This window comes from Camponotus vicinus, unplaced genomic scaffold, assembly GCF_025532165.1.
Source record: "Camponotus vicinus isolate PSW18456_S1 unplaced genomic scaffold, iyCamVici1.0 SCAF_2, whole genome shotgun sequence".
In the NCBI taxonomy this organism is placed as follows: Eukaryota; Metazoa; Arthropoda; class Insecta; order Hymenoptera; family Formicidae; genus Camponotus; species Camponotus vicinus.
Window position 1 is genome coordinate 26588823 of NW_028141956.1, and position 12628 is coordinate 26601450.

General features: G+C 38.7%; 2 protein-coding genes across 12 annotated transcripts in view; one reads left to right on the top strand and one right to left on the bottom strand.

Annotated features, from left to right (window-relative positions):
- Positions 1 to 12628, bottom strand: part of LOC145966561 (melatonin receptor type 1B-A) — a 155459-nt gene that overhangs the window by 136376 nt on the left and 6455 nt on the right. For 5 of the 7 annotated variants that reach the window (XM_083090724.1, XM_083090726.1, XM_083090722.1 and 2 more), the window contains one exon: positions 8086 to 8515. The gene's annotated coding sequence lies outside the window, so the exon portion shown is untranslated. Of the gene's footprint in view, positions 1 to 3950; positions 4516 to 8085; positions 8516 to 12628 lie in introns of those variants that run through there. The other 2 variants (XM_083090727.1, XM_083090729.1) reach the window with 2 other exon arrangements.
- LOC145966559 (uncharacterized) overlaps positions 1 to 12628 on the top strand; it is a 128298-nt gene that overhangs the window by 98450 nt on the left and 17220 nt on the right. For 2 of the 5 annotated variants that reach the window (XM_083090703.1, XM_083090704.1), the window contains exons 1-2: positions 527 to 1021; positions 3326 to 3435. The exons of 2 other annotated variants lie outside the window; for them this stretch is intronic. The gene's annotated coding sequence lies outside the window, so the exon portion shown is untranslated. Of the gene's footprint in view, positions 1 to 526; positions 1022 to 3325; positions 3436 to 12628 lie in introns of those variants that run through there. One more of the 5 variants, XM_083090705.1, reaches the window with a different exon arrangement.

The following is a 12628-nucleotide window of genomic DNA, read 5'->3' on the forward strand; positions in this document are numbered from 1 at the left end:
CGTATTTGCAATTAATTGCACGTGAGACTTTTCCTCATTCGTCCTATAACTGTATTTATAATTTATACAATCAATCTACAAAAATATGTCAAATGAAATAAATGATAAATTTATATCTATGTAGAAATTTGAAGCCTAAATGGAGTTTTTTTCAAGCTTTATTTTAAGGTTTATAATAATTCATGATAATTTTCTAATAATTATAATAACTTTCTAATAGAAAAGAAAATAAAAAAAAGTATATAAAAAAACATTACATAAAATAAAATAATTCTATATTTATATCTGTGTAGAAGAGCAAAGCTTAGGTGGTTTCCTTTTTTTCAAGCCTTATTTTGGAGTTTATAATAATTTATAATAATTTTCTGATAATTATAATAATTCTCAAATAGAAAGGAGAATAAGAAAAAAGTGTAGCTCGAGTATAATTCCATCGTATTGTATTCACGTGTCGCCGCGGGCGCTTTTCTTTCTCGCGCATCTTTGTTTCCACGCGCGTCTTTTTTTTTCTCGCTGACGTGCTTACGTGTATCACGCACGACGGTTAGTCAAGAATGGCGACCGAGTCGCTACGTTTCGCGGCCGAGCTACGGGAATCGGCGGGTCCCGAGCCAATCACCGAAACGAGGCAAAGTCACGTCGAATCGTTGTGTATCGTTGTGTAACACGAGAATGTTGCTCGCGCAAACGAATTCGATCGCGAGTGTCATCTCCGCGAACCGTCGTCTTTCAATCGTAACGTAAGTCGTCGTCGAGAGAGCGGGGATCCACGGTCGATGATGACGGGACGTTCGTGCATTCTCATCGGCTCTAACCTAACCGTAACTTCTCTGCGACAACAAAGAGAAAGAGCGAGCGATCGCTCGTGTCTAATCGTTGATCTGCACGGCTCTTTTAGCATCCGAACGACAATCCTGGAATTCGCTTAGACTAGTGTGTGTACGTTCTAATACGAGCGCAGTGAAACCAGCTAGGTCAGATGGAATTAGATCCTCGAGATAATCGCATGTGATTATCGCGAGTGAGTTCTCTTTATATATTAAAAATAGAGCTCTCGTTTTATATATCATAGTAAACACCGTGTATTATATATACCAGTTACTCCTCATCGTTATTTCTCGTGTTTTATCAATGTTTATCTACTATTTTTCATAATCATAATCAATCGTAAACGGTGCCCAACAACTTTAACAGCACAATAAAATCGATAGAATCTATTTGTCTGACTCGAACGACCGTCGAAGAATTATTACATCATTGATTCTCGCGTAATCAAGTATTTCTACTCTCTATTTATACTTATATTCCGAAAATATGACAGCAGACATATCCAAGAGATGGTTTATTAAAAGAAAGAAACGCGGGACAAAGAGAGAGAGAGAGAGAGAGAGGGGGGGAGCGAGGAGCGAGGAGCGACGCGTCGCACGGTGAATGCGCAGGAGACACGCGAGACGCTGTCATCTCCCCTTTAAGGAGAGGCCGTCGATTAAGAGCGCTGCTTTAAGACGCGCTCCGCGGGCCCGATAGCGCTCGTTCGCCTCGAGCGAAAACGGCTCAGCTCGAGTGCCCGCTGCGAGGCAAATCCGATCACCGGGATAGAGCACACTCGCGTCCCACTCTATACGACGAGCATCACGAGCGACCGCCGTCTACCGATAATGCCGGCGATTGTGCGTTCTGCGTTACAAGTGGCAGTCGTGTAATAAAGTCAACCGTAATCGCGGGCTAATGGCCGCTCGACGACGTTGATTGTCCCGATTGTATGGACCTCGTCGCACCTCGTCGCACCTCGTCGCGTCTCGTCGCGTCGCGGACGCAGTTCCGCGTTATTAAATTCGGTGTCGTGCCCGTACTACGGCCGCGACCCGCCGTATATCAGCCGGTCACGTGTAGCGCGCGCATCTACACAGTGTCCCCGAAATCGCGCGCGACCGCGAGGGAATAATATCCCTCCCTTTTCGATCCTAATATTTTTCATTCTTAAGACTTTTATTCAAATTTCAAATGTATTCTGTGATCAAGATTAAGATCTAGATTAGAGACTAATATATAATAACGTCGAAAACATTGATACGAAGCATGATTGGATGACAGAATCATCGATTTTAACGTCATATTAATCACTTATATCGATAACTTTTTCTACAATAAAAATTATAGCCAAAAATATTAACTCTGAGGTACCAGCGATGTACAAAATTGTGTTATTCGTTTAAATTCATTGTCCCGTTACTTTCTCAGAATTCCATTCGTTTCAACTTTCACCGATTAATATGTGCAAGTATAAAAAATGACGCATCTATCTTATCTACGAAAAATCTGACGAGAATCAAGAAGAATGTATCGTAAGAAATAAATTCGCTTAAATTATGGAACACCTCGTATACATGGAGGCGTAGATCGCGGAACGCGAACGTTTGATATAAATTTTCGCTTCAACGAATTTCGCGAATTTATAGCCGCTCTCGCGACAATGTATCGCGAATTCCTCTACGCACGTGGTGCAATTTTTTTTTATCGCTATGATTACATAGACCGCGGTAGAGAGAGAGAGAGCCGCATCGTACTATTACATAACTACGTTAATTAGAGCTTTGGTATGGCCACTTGATATTATGTAAAATAATGGAAATGAGTAACTATGTGTGCTGATTAAATTACAAGCGATTGTCACGTAACCGAGTTAACTTTAATTGTGGAATCAACGGCTATTTAACGAGATTTCGCGTCTCGTTGAGTCGCACTGATGCAACGACATTGTGAAAGTAATAAACGACGATGATTCACGGTCGAATTACGCGCGTTTCTCTCTTAATATCTCTGTATCCGCTGTCTTTTTGTCAACTAACAGCGATTGGCTAATTAATTCGTGCTAATGATTCCCAATCGCGGAAAATGATAGAGATTACTGCTTACAATTAGCGAAACTAATAATTAATCCTAGTTTCTCGCATTTCGTGCCGCGTTTAATAGACGAAATTGTCACGTTTTAGAATGCAAATATTTCCGTCTCACTCCTTCCATTAATAATAATTACGATTTGTGTTGGGCAATTGAGATCAACAAATAACAACGAATATCTCAATCATTTCGCGTCTGATTTAAATAATGAGAGTATGGAAATTTCGTGACAGATATATATTTGACGCGGAACGCGCGTATGATTTAATCAAATTAACAGGACATTAACAATATTCGTAATATCCACGATGCATGACACGAGATAAACATGACGAAATGACGGACATTAGTGAGCGATGTTCAAAGAGCCGGGCTGTCGTGAGGTTTCTGACAAGTTCCTTTATTTTTTTTTTTTGTGAGGTAGTGTCAACAACGACGGATCAAGAGAGAGTCGACTACGCACCGGAAACGCAGCACAACTGTCAGTCAAATTGGCACGTGCTACCGTAGAAACCTACGCGGGTTTCGAATTCGGTGAGTAATTCTCCTAGCATTGCGGTTGTTAATTTTTTCCAATGTTCGCTATGAAAAGTTTTATAATGCATAAGATCCGTTTTCTTTAAAATATAGATTTAAGACGCCTTGGGAATAAACTTTGTACGCGCCAAGAGTACAAGTTGAAGATACTTGGCCGAGTTTTGTACAAAGGAAATGAGATATCTTTTTTGAAAAATTATTGGTATTCGCGTGTGGAACATTCTACTGAAAGAATTAAGATAGAACAGAGAGAGAGAGAGAGAAAAAGAAAAGTAATAAATAGAGCTATAATATAAAAACTTAGTTTTGTTTTGGTTGAATCTATTTATAAATTTGACAAAGCTAAAAAACTTGAAATTTTAGATATTAAAAACTCATTAAATCTATTTATAAATTTGACAGAGCTAAAAAGCTTCAAATTTCAAATTTACTAAAAACTAATAATTTGTACAAAAATAGCTCTATTTTTTCAGACTTTTATATTACTTATGTTTATTACTTTATATTCATACCTGAATTAATCAAAACCAATGTGTTATTTGTCGCTTGCTGTGATACGAAACGCCAACATCGATAAGGTTAGGTTGGATGCGTAGGATGAAACCTTGACTCGCGCGATAAGACACAAGAAACACCAGATATGCGGGAGAAGCATTTTATTCGCATTTTAACGCGTCTCTCGCGATGTTTTTCGCACGTGACCGTGAAAGAGAATTCCTCACGCGGATAAAAAAACATTCCCGTCCTGCGTGCTACGCGCGCGATTGCACGAGAATATTTAATCAACTATGACGTATGCTGCTGAGCGTCCGCGATTGGAGCGCGGAACGCTGGAATTGGAACGCGACGATGCGTGCAAACCGGTCCGAATAAAAGGTCGCGAAAACGAGCGATCTCGAGCGTCGATTTGAGTCTTACTCGAGTAAAATGAGAATATATTTCTAGGAAAAATGATTAAAATTAACATACGAGACATTCTAATGAAAAAATTAAGATACTTTTATTATTGCCTTATATATAGGAACATCTTGTACACTGGGCAAGTGGAAAAAATATACGTTTGTAGAAAAGGCTCTCTAACTCTGTTCCTTTGTATTTATTGCATATAGTTTATATCCGAATTAATAAAAATCGATTTACCGCTTGTCCCGCTCTATTCTGTCTTACTCTTGCAAAAGGTATTATATTACTTACATAATTGTCATTGAAAAATGTTTCGGATGAAGCGCCAACGTCGATAGGTTAACTGGACGCAGGTTAACTGAACTGAAGCTGTGTAACAATCGCGCGACGAAACAAGAAACGTCAAATGTACGAAAAATATATGTCCTCGTTTTAAAGCGTTTCTCGCGACATTTTTCGCGCGCGATCCAATTTCTAGCGCGAGTAAAAAAAACATTCCCGTTGCGCGAGCACTGGAGATGGCGGATATATTTAGACTATTTAGACAACTGTGACGTATATCAGCGGAACGCGGGAATTGGAACACGTGATCGTTGACGACGTATGCGCGCGAAAATTGATTCGACAAAGGGCCAAGGACGAGCACCGATTCGACCCTGTAGTTTCCAAGTAGTTTCGTCGCTCAGCGATTCTGCGACGAAATAAAGGTACAATGCGCTCGTGCTCCCACGGGGAGATCGATATGTTTACACACGGGCCGGGGTTACGTAAACGCACGAGGAGAAGTTCATTGACTCCGCTCTCTCATCCCGAGCTTGCGTTTGCTCGGAGGCCTCGCTTCGATTCGTCGCTTCGGCTCTATCCTCTCTACGCTTTGTGAATCGTTTTATTCGTGCGTGCTATAAAAGCGCAAGTATTGAAATTGTTGTTATTTCGAGTTCAATCTCCTCCGGCGCTACGGATGCGGAAAAACGTACCTTATGCCAATTGTCGTGTTTGCGTTACGAGAAAGCGGAATTTCGTTTTCGTATCCTATACTTGTCGGTAGAATCTACATGCAATCTTATAGTGAAATCATATCAGTGTCGATCTGATAAATTATAAGGGGGATGTTTGAGATAAGATCTCTTATATTATCGCTCGTTTTTTTATACCGTTTATCGATACTATTTTTGCAATGAAAAGATGTAGGATTAATAAACGTTTGAGATTACGTTTGCAGTTTAAGTGATCGAAAGTTATTCCGCAAATATTTATATAACGTTAAAACTGACGAAAGTTGATAATTACGCAAAATTGCTATTGTCAAGATAAAACAAGATATTTAAATGTCAAACCGTTTCTAGAAATTGCACTGTGGCACCAAGGATTAAAGTCGATTCGCGAGAAAATTCGTTATGTCGATAATCGAATGACGGTGCGGTCCATTGGAAAATTACGACAATTACAGAAATTACAGGAATTAAATGGACCATTTATTTCGAAAATGGCGAGAGAGAGAGACGCGAATGTTAAATTACAACACAATTTAACAATCTATAAATTAGAGATTATTATATATAGATAGGTTTACTAAAAACACGGGACACAAATTGAAAATTTCCTCCAGATATGAATATAAAGAATAAAATGTCATGTATATGATACATACAAATATATGTAGGAATTTAAAACATTTTTTAAGAAATCATTTATCTCTTTAGTGAAGTCGTGTATCGTCCATTGGATAGAATTGGAAAAAAATTAAATAAAAAAGACGAAGAAAAAATGTAAAGTACAGTATAAATATACAGTAAAATCATCTATTTTTAATTCTAAATTGTTCCCTTTTTTACATACCATATTCATAATTCGCTCTATACGTTTTAATGAGATTCATGGCTTATACTGTTTTCGAAATTTAAAAATATTCGAGAATTATTGCTTCATTTTCATTCCGTTTCTTCGGGCCCACCGCTCTTCGTCGATTCACTTTAATTTTGTAGATCCAAGAAGATCAACGTCACGAATTACCGAGATTGAAATAAACCCCGAGCTCGATGTTAGAGTCGTATCGCCGATATGCGCGCTTTGCCCGCGGAATCTCCGCGGAAAGAAGATATATTCAAATGTATGCAAGCTTTATGCGCAGAGTTCCGAGATGCAAATATTTATAGTAGAGTGAATTTGCAATCCGACGGCGTTAATTATGCTTTCTCGCACACGGTCTTTGCTGGAATTGAATATCAGTAGCAAAATGGTAGTCGGAAAGTATACCTCGCGTCTCGCCGCTAACAATTATTCGAGATAGCTTTTCAAGAATTAATAAGAAATTGTCTTTCCGCATTTATGAATTTTATTCGCACGTAAGGAAAAAGCATACTTTCACTTAATCTCACAACAATTGCATATGGCAAAATTTTTACATTACATATTATTATGAAACAGTGATGACAAAATAATTGCGACGATTTTGAGATAATTCAAAAGATTTGTCATGCTTCTCCGAGTGCATGGTCTAGCAAGAATCCGATGCTCTCGTGAATGCTCCGGTAATATCAGCTCCTCGGAGACAGAATTATGCTTATTCCGACTGCAATAAGCCGCCGATCGAACGCTTACAAGTCAATTAGGCCGCATTCTTGGATCGAGGCCCGAGAATTACTTTGAATACTACCTCGCAATTAACGACCCGGCCGTTGAGAAGTAATAGCGCACCACCATATAGCGATTACGACTTTCATCTGCATCGAGAGAACGTTACGGTACCTCCATTTGTTGCGCCTCTTCCTTGCGTAAAGATATACGCAACACGCAGCCGTGTTTAACGTGCGTTACATTCGGTATTACGTTGGCGTCTCACGAAACCCCGCGACATATCAAATTGTCATCGCAATAATTCGTTGCGATCAACGATCGCATCCGCACTTTCGGCCACCTTCCATCGATAAAAGTAACATTCCATATTTCATAAGAGAGAGCAAGCTCTTCCTCGATGATTGAACGAGTAAATAATCCGATGCTATATAAACGGAAACAAATGTTGTGTTATCACGATAAAATGTGTGAGACACGTATACAAGTTCCAGAGCTTGCTTATCAATTCGATTTAATCTTGTTACAACACGCGATACATAACGAGATGTCAAAATCGTGATGTATAAAATGATACATTACATATACTTTCATTATTCATTTATATAATTCATAATATCTTAGGAATTTTGCAAAAATATGAATAAAGGAAATAATTTTATTTTTAATTTCCGAAAAATTGGATGGAATCAAAATCTAAGTTCAAAAACATTTTCTTTTGTAAGTTAGATAGAACTGCGTCTAAAAAGAATTGCGTATACTGAAAAAATTATGTTTATATATACAAAAAAATATATATTTATTTAAAAAATTTGGTAAATATTTTTATATACGCTGTTTTTTATGTTTTTAATAATTATTAATTCCATTTATATTGAAATAATATCGATTACAAAGCCTCGAAAGATAATGTACTAAATAATCTTTTATACATATATAATTAAGATGATTCTATAAACATAAAAATAATTATTTACGTGCAATCATAAGAGACAATAATTGGTCATTAACCAAAATTAAATAAAATTATTTCAATTAGTCAACACACAAAACACACAATTGTAATTGTTTCATAAGGAAAATGTCTTTCACAATGAAGCCTTCGATAGATCCGTTTAGCCGCAAATGCCATTGACAAAGGGCACTTGATAATGAGTAGCAGGTACTCACCGGTTATTGGAGAATGATCCGCTCCTCGAAGGAGAATGCCGTCTATGCTCGCACACGTGGGAGGGGAGGTCCAAGCAGCTGGTCAATTCGATGCACGATCACACGTGCGTTTCATGTACGTTCCTCGACTGTTTCGTCAGCATTGCGATAAAAACACGCCCGATTATCATGATTACCTGGCCGCATATCATCACTGTCGAGCTTTACCTGACGCGACGCGAATCGATCTCGAATTTTTCGGATGATGACACCGCGCGACTTTTCATCTCGTTGCCGAACGCGTTACATGCTTCCCCGGAAATCGTTGGTTCATCTTGCAGCGCGGACGACGAGACGTAGTCACGATGCGCCGATGATGGGAATGTCGAGGGCGAGCTCGAGGGACGATTACATTGCAGTCTACAGCAGCCTGCGGGACGCGAGGCGAGTCCTGCAAAAGATCACGCCTTTCACACAATGCATGTCGGAGCGGCATAAAGATATCGATCGTCACGTCATATCACGTGCCGCCGATCATTTCATCGTTGGAAACGTGAAACGCCGAAGGTCAACAGAGATTCGATAGCGAATTATGCGAGGCTCATTGCAGTGACGTAATGAAGCGAGCCTAAAAATACGGAGAGTAGTACGAATAATGATGCAAATAATACGAATTTATTCGTGTTTTTTGTATGTATAACGAACTTTGTCATTAAAAAAAAAGAAACGAGAATACGTCCTTTCAAAAAAATTAATAATTCGTACAACTTTATTTTTCATTCTTTAATAGGGATTTATTATGAAGAAAAAGAAGTTTCAGTCCTAACGAATATCACGTAATTCATGTTAATGACATTTCGTTGCTAGTGCAGTTTTATTTAATACACCCTGCCCTATGGGTAACTTTTGAATCGCGCACTCTGGTTTTAGTATCCTCGTATTGCTTTCTTTTCATCCCTTTTCGTTCGTCGAAAATTATAATTTCAAAGTAACGTAAATCTCTTCTCCCCAAGGTACGTGTGGATGGAACAATACGAGTTTATATATCGTTAGGAAAACTTTATAATTTTAGTAAATAATGAAGGAAACCCCTCTCTCTCTCTCTCTCTCTCTCTCTCTCTCTCTCTCTCTCCCTCCCTAAAATGAATTATATGCACTTGCGCTTGTATATTTGATCATTGCCCTCTCTCGTCCTCGTTTTAATTACGCCTCCACGCAACTTTTAGTTTGCATTAATAAATTCCTTTAAAAGAAACCTTATATACGCGAGCCGCACGAGTTGCGCAAAGCGCGAGTTTGCGCATTTTATATGCCGTTCGAAATAACATGGAGCTTCACGCGTAAACTCTTACATACAGGAGGATCCGGAAAGGTTTCTATATAAGGACGAGGTAAAAACAAGCGGTCTCGGAGCACGAGGTTCTAACGAGTGATTGAAACGATAGCCCGAAAACTCAGGCTCCGGACGAACAATCGAAGAGAAGAAACGATACGTGTATTTGTTATAATTATTTATGGCGCGCGTAAAATTTTTATTGCGCGATGGCGTGCGATCGTAGGAATGCGCCGTTAACTTTTACTGCCGCTTCGTATACACGTTCCGCGCCCGCAGGGCCCCGCGTGTGTATACGAATGTACACCTCGTACACACGTATACGCGAGTGCACGTGCGTGTGTACGTACATACATCGTATATACGAACGAACAAAGGAACGGATGTACGTTGTTCGGTGCTCGTGAACACCGGCTATAAAGCGTGAGGAACTCGATGGATGTACGTGCGAGTTGCGAGGCCCCCGAAGGCCCTGCATCCACTTCGCGGTGTTACATCATCGCGGCGGAGTCGGTCTGTAACGTCATTGTTAAGGGCGATACGGAGAGCGCACCACCTGTTACACGCTATTCCGCTATTTACAAGCGCCAACGTGCCGCGCGCTCACCGTTGAATATTTACATATTCATTATATGTATTCCCCGCGCGTCCTTTCGGATCCGTCATATCCGGATCGGTGAATCGAAGACCGAGCGCGAATCCGAGATCCGGAATCCGCGCGTGCGTCGAAATTGGCGTTGCCCGTAATTCATTAGGATAATTGAAACGACGCGCTCGCGCGCACAATTAACGCGAGTCCCGCAATTGAAATATTTCATTTCGCGTGCGAGCTATATTATTCGCTTTATGGGCCGCGGAGAGAGAGAGCCGCGCGTATATGCGGCTATACATTACAACGGGGTGACTTGGTAATATTACGCCACCGCCGTCGCCGCCGCCACCGCCGCCGCCACCGCCATCGCCACCGCCATCGCCATCGTCACCGCCACCGCCACCGCCACCATTGCCGGTCGTAATAGAAAGGCATCGTCGTATAAATTCATATTACGCGATAACGCTGATACGCGCTGGTATCAGCTTCCTATTTTACGGTGTAAGGACCGTTAAAAGCGTTCCGTTTCGCAACGAGAGGTATCTGAATCCGCGCCGAAAATGATCAGCTTTTCTCGCCCGACGTCGTGTAAAACGCCCTGATAAATCAGAGTCGAGGGTTCGCGAGGTTCGCCACGAGATTATATCCAGTTACATGGTGCGTTACACTTGAGATGCCATTTTGCAGATGTTACGTCTGGTTTATCTCTCGTCAGTAGTTTTTAGCAAGCTTTACAGTTATCACACGAGCATTGCATGTTTTCACATAGCGCTTGGCATTATTTTTCTGCGAGTTTTACAATCCTTGTCTACTTGTCACACATTTCTTTTTGTTTCATCTCCAAATTTGCATTTGGCATTTCTTTGTTAATGTAACGCTCTATGTAAAATTTTAAGTCACAAGAGAGAGACCGAGTCGTCATCATTTATGAAGACTTTGAGATTTCTTGTAAATGACACTTTGTCATTCGTATCAATATTCTATTTTTGTCTATGCGATATAAACATCTATTAAAAGAAACACTTTTATCATTGAAATTGTCTGCTCTCTTTATGATTTACTACAGTTTATAAAGTCGAATCTATACATCAACTGCAATATAAACTTTTAACGCAAACAATTATTCTTTTTGGCTCAATCAATACGAAGCGTTTTAAAGCGCGAATAAAATGCATATCTGAATTTATAAATAGCTGATTTATATCAGCTTTTTAAGCGTTAATGGACCGATATAAAGCATGGTGTTGAAAAACTTACCATTTTTACCATTTACTCTAATTTTTGAATACGTACAAATAAATAATTATTTTGTTTTTTTTTCTGGGAAGAGATACACATATCAATAATTTATTTTCAATCATTTATTTGTACGTATTAGATAGACAACATTTGGGAAATGAACGATAATCATGTATGTATCACCATATACTAATATATACACATATCCAGTGTCAACATATACTGTGTTAAAAAACAGACTGATGCTTATTTTTGATAGAGCATTCTAAAAAGATTGAGAACAATAGGAAAAGATTGCAGAGGCAAAAATACAGCGAGTTAAATTTCGTTAATAAAAAGAGAAGAATTGATTAAATGTAGTAAAAGTGACACTCTGTGCGAATATATGCGAAGCCAATTAAGAAGAACATTTAATGCGAAATTAATAGTATCACTCCGATCGTTTTTCACATGGAATTTATGCGCATTCATTCGACTTTTTATTGTTTGTAATGCATTTCATTATTCGCGCGATGCAATTCTACGAATATCTCTATTGAGAAAGAATGTATCTCTTGTTGGAGAATTATAATGGGAAATTTTCTTTATGAACATTCAACAGGTCATGGTTGAAGCAAATTTTTATTGCATATTTCTTATATATTACTCGCGAACACAGATAAAGAAACATCTAGTTTACAAATTGGTGCGACACATAGTTCTATTTGATTATGGATGACTTTCACACACACATATAAAATATATTTATAGATTTATTATACATTATTAATCTCTCTCTATCGGCTCTCTCTCCCTATCTCTCTGTATCTAGTTTAAATAAATTAAAGCGTGCCGTAAATTGCTTTTATATAATGCAAAATGTTATATATTATTTCTTTGAAAGTAGATCTATTTCTCAGTTTTAATATAAAGGCTCTTGATTCCTTTCATATAAAAGCTATCCATATAAACGCATGCATTTATATTATAAAGGTACATCAAGGACAGATGTTACATCATCAGTCCATATTCACACATATCGTATATATATTTAACATTAAAACTATCTGATTTTCATCCCACGATGTTACATCGAATGCAGTCTTCGTGTTATACATAAAACTTGGAATTAAATGCGGCAACATTTGAGAACGAATGAGACGCGAATGAGACTCATTAAGTGAATATCATAAATTAGAAAAGGAGATATTTAAATGCCAAAGTTACAGTAATAAGTATCTAAGAGTTTAACTATTCCATTCATGCCTAAAAAAACTCGTGTAAAATATGATTCTGTCGGGGTATGTTTTATGTAAAGACAAGGTTGAAAATTTTGGCTACGTAAAATACTTGAATTTTTTTGTTAATTTACGACAATTAATCAGTGAAGCGAGCACGGATTATCGGTATGATACAAGTCG